Here is a 12664-nt window from a genome sequence, read left to right as displayed (position 1 = left end):
GTTTCTGCGTGGCGTGCGCAACAACAGCAGATTTAGGAACAGCAGGATCTTGGCTGGATTTCCCCCAGGAGCCTCAGCATCGACAGGGCGCAATCTCCCGCTCTCCTCTCCTCCGTAATCTCTTCTGCTTCATCTGCAGAATACAGGAACACTAGGGCCTCTCTCAGTCGCCTAATATTTTTTTCTCTTGCTCTCTCTTCAGTGTTCTCCTCTCTGCTTCAGCTGCTCAAACAGTATGTGGTTATGTTCAGATTAGCATACTAACATAACCTACTGTTTCAGCTGTAAAATACCCAGATGTTCTCTGCATTTACCAAAATGTGCAGTATGAACCATTATTGGAATATATTGATTTTCACTCTTTGAATTTACACAAATTTAGTTAAATATGCAAGATAATCTATAGCAGTGGTTAAAATGGTGTACAAGCATAGTGTGTGATGAAAACTACTTTCTATATTCATAAAAATCTAAAATGTGAAAAAACGGTAACACTTTACAGTAACAGTTTGCAATTACAATTTTTATTGTAATTTTATATAAATCTTTATTTATCCTTGTTAGAATTAGTTAATAAAAATACAGCTGTTCAATGTAAAACATTTAGATTTTAATAAATGAATTGGTAAATGTTGAAATTAACAGTAACTAAGATTTTTAATGCATTTAACAGTATTTTCAGTAAATAAAAATAAAATAGAATAATTTTTCATTGTTAGTTGATTTCATTTGTTAACCTGTGAAACCTTATTGTTACCAAAAACTCTTTTAAAAAGCCATATAAAGTAATAATAATAAAAAATTTTGTTTCTAAAGATGACAACTGAATGGCACTTGTTATAAAAATGGTCATGTTATAAAGTATTCAAATACTTTTTGTTTAAATGGTCTATTTCCCTCACAATTTTCTGCATTTTGTATGGTATACTTGGAATAGTGGTGTACTGCTTGCTGCATACTACAGAAAGATATGTACGTAAACGACCTTCTTTTTAAACTGAAAAATAAAAAAACTGTTTAACAAAGTAGTATGCAAAATTTTCACATGAGCTCACTGTCAGTGAGTAGTGTCAAGTTATCATCGCAAAAACTATTATTCCTATATACTCATGGGCATTTTAAATCAAATTTTGTGTGCAAATATAACTTTTTGAGTAAAGTAAGTTGAAGGTCGGTACTGCTTGTTGTTCCTCGGTCGTGTTTGAGTTGGAAGGTCAAGTTGAGTCCATTGCATTGTGGGATAAAGTAGTTTTCATTTGCGCATTTCGGCAAATTTAGCAGTTCAGTCCGTACATACAGAAAACTTGCCTTCTTCATTACTACTCTTTTTGTAAATCAGTAGGTGGTATGGTATTCTGAACATAACTAATGTGAACAAGGTCTGACTTATTTCCAGTTTGTGGGCACCAACATAAATAATCGGAGTGCTTTTAAATTGTTTTGTTGCAATTAGAAATCACCACAATCAGTGTGATCAGTCAGCGTTGACAGCCATTAGCCGGTTGGTTACAGCAAATTAAGAGAGAGAGGGGTGAGTGATTCATTATCTGAGAGCTGTTAATGATGATCGGATGCATCGCCTAATTAGAGACAGGCCAGAGGATTGTGGGAAGGTCACACAAGGAGCCACAAATCTCTCTCTGTCTGAATCAGGGCAGGGGTTGTGAATAAGGGTCTGTATGGGACCTTGAGCCTGATTCACACCCTCTGTGACGCAGGTATTACTGGAGGTGATTTCAACATGGCCACAGTTATTTTAGTTTACTTGATATTCTGTGTAATGGAATTGTTGCATACATTACAGCTCAAAAGTTTGGGGTCCGTACGGTTTAAAAATAGGTAAGTGCTTTTAAGCAACAATGCATTAAATTGATCAAAAGTGACAGTACATTTTATAATGTTACAAAAAATATTAATTAACTTTAATTTTGTTCTTTTGAATTTACCATTCATCAAAAAATCCTGAATAGCATCATGTAATATTTTAGTTTAGTATGTTTTTTTTTTGAGCAGCAAATCACACGTTTGAAGTTAGATGTTAAAGTTTCTCCGTTTAACTTTACTGAAGGATACAGTGTGCTTTCACGCCGGTCAAATACTCAAACAAATGCTTTAAAAAGCCTGTCTCGGGTCACCACACGGCCCATAGATTTATCTTAATGGAGGTTCGGGGAATTCATATCACTTTCAGACCCGCGTTTCACTGACTAAACAATATTTGGAAAGTGCTGTCAAGGCGCTCTTTTCAATGACAAGCCCCCCTCTTTGCTATTAATTCCTAATGCTTCTCCACAACAGGTGTCGTTTGTGGTCATTAATTTGCTTTGGTTAAAAAACGGCTCACAAATGAGCAATGCGCGCCGTCAGAGGAGTAATATATACCGCCTCGCCCAGACACTAAGTCTGTCCCTAGAATGCCATTAAGGTGTGTACAAAGCAGGCCACGTCTCTCTCGACAGCCATAACGGTTTGTTATTATAGCTGCAAACATATGCTCGCACCCACGTCTTGCCGTCGCATTGTGCCGTCTGAATTATTTTCTCAAGACCATAAAGTTTTAACATGGCTGGATGCTGGTCAAATGGCAATCCCGAGGGAATCCTGTCTAGTTTAGTTATTCGCCTCTAATTAAACTGTAGGGGAAACATCACACAGACAAAGAGGGAATCATTAACAGCATGAAGCACCAACAATCCACTCTCAATAACATGGTTCTTAGATGAGAAAATTGTCACGCTTAAATCCGCCTGCTAGACGGAGACGCTCATATCTGCACCAGTGTATACCGCAGTGAGGTGCACGTGACTTTGTTTAAATCGGATAAATGTCACAAGACGCGAGGAGAGGATAGACAGCAGGCGGACTTCATATGTCCTACATATGTGTGGGGATTCATGAGTAATATTTGCTATGTGTTGACCAGGTGTGTGTGGTGAAGAGTTCATTTGTGCTGTGACAACCGCTTCAGGAATTCTCTGATCCCATGTCAGGCTTGACACATGTTAGGTCTTTTCTTAAGCAGATTGATCCACCTATAGAAAGGGATTTTGTGCATCCGCTGCCCAACTATTACTTCTGACTAGTTCTTATTTGGGAATGAAATATGTGAGCACTAAACCCTGCTTTACCAGTGATATCCAGTTATTTAGATTAAACAAACCGTCAAAGACCAGTGGGATTGAGAATGTAAATAAAGCAATGGTGTTTTTGTAGTGAAATTATGCTCTTTTTTCCATTTTAGTGCACAAGTTGTTCTAACATTTAAGCTGTGTATTTATGCTATTTTTCAGTCAACTATAAAAACAGAATTAGACCCATGTTATATGGACCAAAAAGTGTACATTCACACTGTACCAGCACTGTAAAAAATAAAACCTCTCCAACTCAAACATTTCTAGTAACTGGTTGCATCAAAATTTTTAAAAGGGTCTAATTGAATTTATAAAATGAAATTCACAATAATTCAGTTTTGCCAATTTAAAAATGTAGATGAGAAAAATAGAATAAAAAATAATACAAATAGACAAATTGTCAGATTTTTTTTTTTTTACAGTGAGGCCATGAAAGTGGCCATTTCTTATTGATGTTTTCTACATGTGATTGGCTGCCAACCATATTATTATTTTATATCATTTTAATTTATTTGTTACATTTTTTTTAGGCTTTAAAATTGGACTCAGATCTCTTATTTGACTTATTGGGCTGTAAAGTATTTTTTATTGTTATTTATATATATATATATATATATATGCATTTATTTATTTTTTCCTAATTCTTTCACTTAGGACAAATTAGCGTGAGATTGCAATTACAAAACAGCGCCGATAGGCATAGAAATTTTTGCGGGTGATTCACTAACAATGTGCAAACTAAAGAACACAGACACAACATCTCATTTACATATCAACAAACGCAATATACCAAGCACAGCAATTTACCGTAGTCGCAAAGAATAAATAAATAAAGAAACCACAATACATTCGAAAGAACTGGAGGCCAAAAAACGAAAGTTTTCCAGAACTTCCGTTTTTCACGCAATACCAGCTTTTTAAATAAAGCTGGTATTACGTGACTTTTAGTTGATGGTTCAAGGTCATCTTTTATTTCCTGAAGCATGATGGCTTGGCAAATGATTTTTTCTGATAATATGTTCTTCTGGCATTACAAATAAATTAATATGTGTGGAAAAAACCCTCTCTCTTTTACCACACACTCTCTGCTCTCTGAGGTGGTGCAAAAGCCAGTAATTTGTAAATCAGTAAAACGCGTTGCGTGATTCATTTTAATACTCTCCTCCCATTAATTTTGCATCTGAAAGGGAAACTCCTACAAGTGCATATTCAATAAATTCAGGTGAAAAAATAACTGTGTCCAAGCCTTTTCATCACCAATTCGTCACTGCGCATCTTTAATAAAACCTGACAGTATAATTTTAACGGCAAAAGTTTGCGCCAACGTAAGCTGTTAGTAAAACTGGCCCTTAGGCTGTAAAAGTGGACTTGGATTTTTTTTTAATGCATTTAGCTTTTATCTATTAATTTATTTTTGTAAACTTATTTATTAGAGAACATTTATAGAGTAACATAGTAGTATATTCCTCTCATTATGTTTTCACTTTGATGACAGACTAAAAGGCATTTAAACCCCCAAGCTCTTATTTCTGCTTAAAACTGAAAGACGCTTCTTATCTGGCATGCTTTGCGTTCACAATGCACATTCATAGTCGACTGAATTAGCAGCCTCTCGAGCTGCTATAAATTCGGTTTACTTTAAAGGAGACGGAGTTAATTTGGAGTCTTGCGAAGCTCACTCAGACACCTTAAACGAACCAAGTGTGAAAACAGCCTGAAAGTCCCTGCCCCTGATTAGACCATGTTATTTCTCACTAGCCAGTCTAATCCTGTAACCAAGCTTGTAAAAATGGCCCTGGGGTTAACAACCGAGCTGCGCTGCTTTAACATTTGCTCATATTTTTTGGGGTCAGAATTTCCACATGCTTCCCCTTTACCGGTTTATCGACTTGTTGGGGACCTCCTCCATGGCCTGGAGAGTTTGCAGTATCTGTGTCCCTCTCGCAGCGGCCGGGAAGAGTGTAGTCCCTGCCAGCTGTCTGTGGCATATTCCTCCGCTGTTATATGTATGTATGTATAAGGCAGGCAGGACTCTTATCGGAGACTCCTTAGAGACAGCTTGTCTGCCCCGGGGCGGTTATTTCACCCCTTGCTCTGCGCTGAGCGCGGCACAGTGAGGAGGAGGGGGAGAAGGAGGGCCTGGGTTCTGTTCGCTGGCATGTGTTTAAAGCAGCCATGCCACACTACGCCACCCAGCCATGCATATGGAGCAGTCTTAGGTATATCAAAGTCACCATGCTTAAAAAGTGACCCGGGGTTATTGCTGGTGAAAATAAAATTACAAGAGGTGGCTGCCGAAGTTTTGGAGGAGAGCGGCCCGGACACCTCTGTGTTAGAAGTGCAGACTTTAAATGTAGGGTTCACTCCAAATGTGACGTTAGTTTAGAAATTGGGAATTTAAATTGGACTTCTTAATGTTTGATGTATATTTAGCCGCAGTGTGACAGAGTTATAAGTTTGACGTGCTGTAAATTGAGATTTTTAGGGTGTAAGGCAAGTTTGGGTTAGTTAGTTTTTCCTCTTAGTATTTCCTCCTATAATATTCAAAAAAGAAAGCCCGAGGGTGTATAGTCATAAGATGCACACTGTTACTAATGTTGTCTAAAGATTAGAAGATTAACTATGATGTTACAATAATATAATATACATTTATTTTTATTATAGTTTTTAGTTATTCATTATTTGTTCACTTTGATGGAAGTTTAAAAAAGGCATTTAATCCCCCAAGCTCTTATTTTCCGCTTAAAACTGAAAGATCATCTTTGAGTCCACCCGAGACTCATGAGAGCTTGTTTAACAGAACTTCTGTTCATTTCAAAAGACTTAATATTCATCCAACCCTTTCTGAAAATATGTTTATTAATTTCTACACGAGAAATGAAAAATAATCAAGGCCCCAAATAGGTAGTCATTTATTCCAGGTCTCTCTGCTGATATTAGCATGCAAAATCACTCGAGCTGTAATTTATAAAGTGACTTAAAATTGACATACCTCTTTAAATGTTTTTCTCTCTCTCTTTCTTTAGCCAGCGGCACTTTGACAATTGAAATGAATGTTTTATGAAAAAATTAATAGCGCCTAGTTTTTGCAGACAGTTTCAAATATTTAATCACACAAATGATATGAATTAATATGCAGACAAGATTTAATTCATATTAATTTTTTCTTCCAAATGAGATGTACGAGCAACGTGTTTTGCAATGAATATTGGTAGCATGACTTGCATAAGTGGCTGTGTGAAATGTGCACCTCATAACTGCCTTTGTTGAGCGTCCGTCTTTTTCCTGTCGTTCCTAATTTCAGAGTTCACCGCGAGATGCACTGGAATATTGTAATTTCTGGTTTTATGAAGGATGCATGGAGACTTGAGGTTTTCCAATCAGCCATAGACATGTATGAAGTCGTAAACCCCCGGCCCGTGCTGAAACACTCCTCTAGTGTGACTTAATTTGTTTTCTTTTTTCATCCCTTGTCCTTTGGCTATATACCGTGCCTGAGAAAGTCTGGAATATAAACCAGATTGTATTATTTTTTCATTTGTATTCTGCATTCCGCACTTGGCAATCGGATCAAAGATTACCCAACTTGCTTTGGAAATAAAGCAACGAGGATCACTTTAGGCCGTAATTATTGGAATCGGGGATTTTTTCAGAAGAAGGCACAGTGCAGAGGGATGGGACGCGCTGTCATTTCCTGTGCAGTCTGGACCGCACCACTCCTGATGTTCAGTCATCTCTGTCAATCAGAATCAGATTAAGACTGATCTGAGAAACGTGCTGGGGTATTTTGATGAGGCTCTTCAAATGCATTTTTTTTCTCTAACATACACTCTTAAAAATAAATGTTCCAGAAGGGGGTTTCTTAGTGATGCACACGGTAAAAAAAAGAAAGATAAAGAAAAAAAGTGTCACATTTACGGTAACAATCAGCAGCTGTGGTTGCCAGAACTTTACAGTAATAATGTTATGTATTATAGCTATAGCTGTATATTATAATGTAATATATTGCTTTTCTACAAGCTAAGGAGATAAATATTAATATACTGTATAGAAATTCATGCACATAAACACAGAACACCATTGTGGAAACACACAACATAAAAACCTTAATTTAACAACAATTTAACATAAAATTATTAAATTATAAAAATAACTTCAAATCTAAATTAAGAAGAAAGATGTGAAGTGTCAAACTGGCAATACTGGGAATGTCAATTTATGTTTTTTCACTGTAAATGATACACTGACTTTTTCACTTCCAAAAACAGTGTTCTATTGTAAAATTCTATTATATGTAAACTCTAAACAGTAAGGACTAATTAACAGGTTTCCACCATCGCCAGTCAAATCACAAGTGTTTTTCAAAAAACCATTTTTAGTTCCCCAAAGAACCTTTTTAGAACCTTTAAGAACATTTTATTGATCTAAATAACCTTTCCGAACTTTTCAATGGATGTTTAAGGTTTTCCTGGAGCCATAAATGCCAATAAAGAACTTTTATTTTTAAGATTGTACTTAACATTATAATGTACCATTTTGGAAACATCATTATTCTGAGGAAAATGTAAATGGTGCTCGTTCCTGCAAAAACTATAATAATGTCGATACATTGTCAAAGCATGGTCTTTCAGTGTAAGTCTATAGAAACTTTTCGCATTTAACATAATCTTTTATCACTTTTATCAGAATTGCCTTTATTTACAGATTTCTACATGTTTTCCATTTTGTATAAATGCTCACAGTCAGATCGCTATAGGACTGAGAGTCTTGCTGTGTTTAAAATGAGCTTGATTTGAATCTTCAGACATCGACTGAGGAACGTGTTGGAAAAATGGACATTAATAATTGCATGGCTCTTTATTCTCAGTTCTCTCTCTCTCTCTCTCTCTCTCTCTGAAGCGAGCACTTAGCCTTCAGTCACTGCGGAATAATTGTCAATGAATATTTAACAAGCCTTCAGTAGGACGGATAGGCATCTGAGAGGCATCAACGCACTCTCTGTATTATTAATATTGGAAATGCTATAGACACACTGTAGTCAGTGGAGCAGAGTGCATACTGGATTAGCAACTGAAAATGATACAGATGTGAATAAACCAACTCCACCACCAACCCTGCTTCCTGCAGCTCTGCAGAGAACAAGTCGAATTTGATTTGCGTAATTTGTATGGGCTGAATCTCACAAGACCAGAAGAGTCAAGAAGGAGTCCAGAAACCAAAAGAAAGAAGGAATATTTTGCATGGTGAAAATAATGGTTGGATTGCCTGTGCAAGCTATAATTTTTTTTCTTTCGATTTGGGGATGGAAATACTTTTAAATATAAGTAAAGTACAGTTTTTGCAAAATATAGTTTCTATATTTAGGATAATTTCAGCCAAACACTTATAAAAAAATATAAGCCTCATTTCTCATTTTCATTTCTCATTTCCAAGTGAAACATAATTTGTTAATTTTTCTTTAGATTTTGGGTCCAAAATATTTACATGCCATTTTCTTTATGCAAAATAATGTTTATTTTTATTACACTGTTGTTGTTTTCTTTAGAAGTGAACACGATTTTAAAATATAAATATAATTTTTACACAAAATATACATTTATAATATATTAAATAAAAAGTGGAAAAAATAAGCTTCGCTTTGTTCATGCAAAATCAAATTAATTTTCTCTTGTTTTGGGGTGAAGAAGTTCCTATATAAAAAAGTATAGTCCTAAATAGAAATAATTTTAATGCAAAGCATAATTGTTTATATTTTCTATCTTTTTATTTTTTGTTTCAAAAAAAAAAAAAAAAAATATATATATATATATATATATATATATATATATATATATATATATATATGTTAGCCTCATTTCCTCATGAAAAATATTATTTTATTTATTCTTTTGATTTTAGGTAAGAATGATCCAAAGTATTTACACATTTTCTTCATACTAATTCTTCATACTAATTTTTTTTATGGGTGAAAATATTTAAAATATGAGTGAAATATTTATGCAAAATGTGATATTTTAAGGACCATTTCCTCCCCAAAGTAAAAGTAAAAATAAGCTGATTTTCTTTATGTAAAATATTATTTTCTGATGAATTTTGGGATGAAATTGAGCTGGACTTGTTTTTCCAAGATCACCCCCATAGGGCTGGTGATTTTAATATGTGATTTTTATTTATTTATTTTCACTGATGCTTTCGGAACCCTGTTTTTATTTGACATGTTCTCCCTTTCTCTTTGTCTCAATCAGTAATGCTTATGGCCGATCTGGTAAACATAAACCTGTCTGCCATGCGATGAAATACGGTGTGCTGGAATTACCTTATCACGAGCGCACATTTAAGCATGCCTCTCAGGTGAGACGCACGGAAACACATCTCACCATTTTCTCTGAGTCTTTGATGACTGTCAGAAGAACTTCATGTTCTCCACTCTCTCCCTCCCCTGTCTTGAAGTGATATAAAATTCTAATGTCTGCCCTCTGGATCTCTTTCTCCTGAAATCTGGCCAAAGCACTGAAGGTATGCGAGCTCGGTGACATGCATGAGAAGGAAAACAGGAAGATGAGGTGAAGGCAGAAAGCCTCACTCATGAAATATATTCCAGTGAAGGAGAAAAAAAGAAAGAAGACATAAAATCCATAGGCTTTACTTTGGTATCCGTATGTATATTTAATAGTTGTAGCACACTGCTATAAGCGCTTTGTTCTTTGCATTTGCATGCACTGATGAGCCATAATGATTCCCCTCAGCATTCACCACAGACGGTGACAGATGCTCAGAATTGTAAAACTTTGTATTATCCAGAATCAGAAAATAAAGGTACTTCAGTGGTCCTTAGGTACAGCAGAGAACCTTCGCTTTATCAAGAACCATTTTCACTTCTTTTTAGATCAGAAATAATCTAGGTGTCACTTTAAAGAGCTTAGAAATCTGAGCCGAAGAACCTTTAGAGTACAAGAACATTGTTTTTTTTTTCTTCTAGTTTTTAATATTTTATACTCCATTGTTTCTTAGTGAATTCATCTTGTTTGAAAAGTGTTAAGGTTTTCTACAAGACAGTGATACTGATTAAAACTGGCTTTCTTTCTTTTTTTTTGGCAGTGTAGCTTCTGTTGATTGTTTCTGCACAAAAATGTGCCATTGACAAATGTGAAGTTGCAAACAGGGACACATATAAATCTTCATCATCTTTGACAACAGGTGAAAAGTGTCACATTCTGACTGAAACAAACTGCTTCCTCCTGACATGTCTCATGTGGCCTTGAGTTAAAGACACGGGCTGACAGATCGATTGCAAAGTGTGTGTACATGCTTGTACTGTATATGCTTTAACTTTTAGCATTAAAGGGCAAATGCAATTTTTTAAGAGGGCTTTAGTTTCCATTAAGGCTTAAAATTCAACAAAGTAAGTTGAAACAAAAGGTTGCAGGATCTCAGTCTTAATTTCATCCATGAATAACGCCAACAGCTTTACTACCAATGTTTCAAAACCACGAAAATTAGATTACAAGTTTGTCATTGTGTGTAGGTGCCAAATAGACAACAATAATAGACTTCCTGAGTGCTTTTTTGTTAATATTTCTCAGTTCTTTAAAGACTTTTATATAATACTTATATAATAAAGTGCTTTAAAGGTTTGGTTTCCTTGGGTGCAAATGGCTGTTTGTTATTATTACTCTAATTTGTTTCTCACAACTTTAATCATCACTACAAAATTATGCAACTTTTTTAATTATAAAAAATGTTCTGAAGTAACACAAAATGTACATTTTGTTAACTAGAAGCCATTGTTACTCTGACCTCACTATGCTGCATTTTTAATTCAGCAAGGGGCATGGAGTTGCCATTTTTTATCATTATTTTTCATTTTTTAATAAAAAAGGTATTTAAATGGTTTTGAAAATGGAAGGTTAAGTCAAATGCATTGCATTTTTGCATGTGGTTTATCATGCTGCGTGAAAGTTATTGCATAATTTGTTTCCTGACCTTGAAAATACAGTTTGTGAAATATTTTTGTGGGCATGTGTTGTATCTAGAATATCATACATTTGCTTTCTGCATCATATTTAAGATGAAACTGGTCACTAATTGTTGTATTGTCATGTTTGATGTGAGAGACGGGGGCTGGCTGACTGCTAGAAATTGAAATTTCACTTTTGTGTTACTTCAAATCATCTTTTATTGTATAAAAGTTGAAAGTGATGCTCAAAATTGTGCGAAACAATCCAGTCCAGCATTTACAACCCCAAGTGTTGAATGCATCACATTTTATTTGTTTATATAAAACTGCCTCAAAGATAATAACTGGGACATTTTTTTACTCATCAGAAATGCACGCTTATCATTTCCAAGTCGCAGCCCATTCTGTTGTTTCCTCTTTCTTTTCCAAACCCAATGAAATCCATTACTGCATTGTGGCAGTTACAAATGCCGGGCTTTCTCCGAACACAGAGAGGCTTGTCTGCAGGATTACTTTTGATTTATGCTCCAGCTGTGATATTGTAACTCCGTGCGATAGTGTCCTTGGACGTAAATGTAAGTAAATGCCGGGAAGGGCTTGGTGAAGGCCTGTGTATCAGAGCTGCTCTGTGCGTCCCCTGGGAATTCTGCTTCCGATGTGCGTCGGAATTCTGTGATCTTCCAGAGCTGAGTTTTCCGGGTTTCTCCCTGTGTAGTTCAGAGCGCAGCAGATAAGGTGAGATAGGGCAGTGAATCACTAGGAGTAGATTTGAATTTGGTATGTATTCCATTTTTAATGTCAGTTTCCTTTTTATTACTAGTGATAGTTGGGAGAAGACTATATGTCTATATAAAACAACATATTGTGCCTTTTAGAATTAAACTCCACATTTGAACCACAACAGGAATCAAAGTAATCAATACTAAGCATCAGTGTTTTTTTAATCTGCAATCTTATGCGCAGTGAACGCTTCTACTTCCTGTTTCCCCATTTTCCAATCAGACAGATGATTTTCTAATTGCGCTGCCCGGCAGGTTGTACGTACACTAGCTGGGCTGAGAAACACATATTGCTTTAATCGCAGGTTTTTGCAGGAACTTTCAGCAGAAGGAGAAATTAAACTGTCGGTTCTTTCACTGTCCTAGTGTTAGATTGCTTTCCTGAAAAGTTGTACACATTTATCACTCATATATAGGTCTATCATTGTGTTAAATGTTTAGGTTACAATGGCCAAAACGATGACAGTAAGTGATGACAGGACTTTTTTTGTTTATTTTTGGTGAACTATCCCTTTAATGTTTTTTTTTTTTATATATAAATGAAATGATACTATAAAGAATAAACTAAAACTAACAGCAGATGCCGGTAAATGTCTTTGAGTCGATTTGCTCAAACGAATGAAAGTTTTATGTTGCCAAATGTTGGCAAAAGTGAACAAAAACACCCAATATTGTATTTAAAATATAGCACAATACTAACCTCTTATTTACTGAACTGTTTAGAAATCGTGTTCTTCGTGACAAAATCAGCACTCCCGATATTGCTCTCGCTGCTGGTGAGATATTGCTCAAAAATT

General features: G+C 35.5%; 1 protein-coding gene across 4 annotated transcripts in view; it reads left to right on the top strand.

The window, feature by feature from the left end:
- akap6 (A kinase (PRKA) anchor protein 6) overlaps positions 1-12664 on the top strand; it is a 121979-nt gene that overhangs the window by 44781 nt on the left and 64534 nt on the right. The gene's annotated exons all lie outside the window — the stretch shown is intronic.

The sequence above is a fragment of the Carassius auratus genome, chromosome 17, assembly GCF_003368295.1.
Source record: "Carassius auratus strain Wakin chromosome 17, ASM336829v1, whole genome shotgun sequence".
NCBI classification, from domain to species: domain Eukaryota; kingdom Metazoa; phylum Chordata; class Actinopteri; order Cypriniformes; family Cyprinidae; genus Carassius; species Carassius auratus.
Note: the sequence above shows the minus strand (reverse complement) of the source record. Positions and strands in the feature narration are given on the sequence as shown.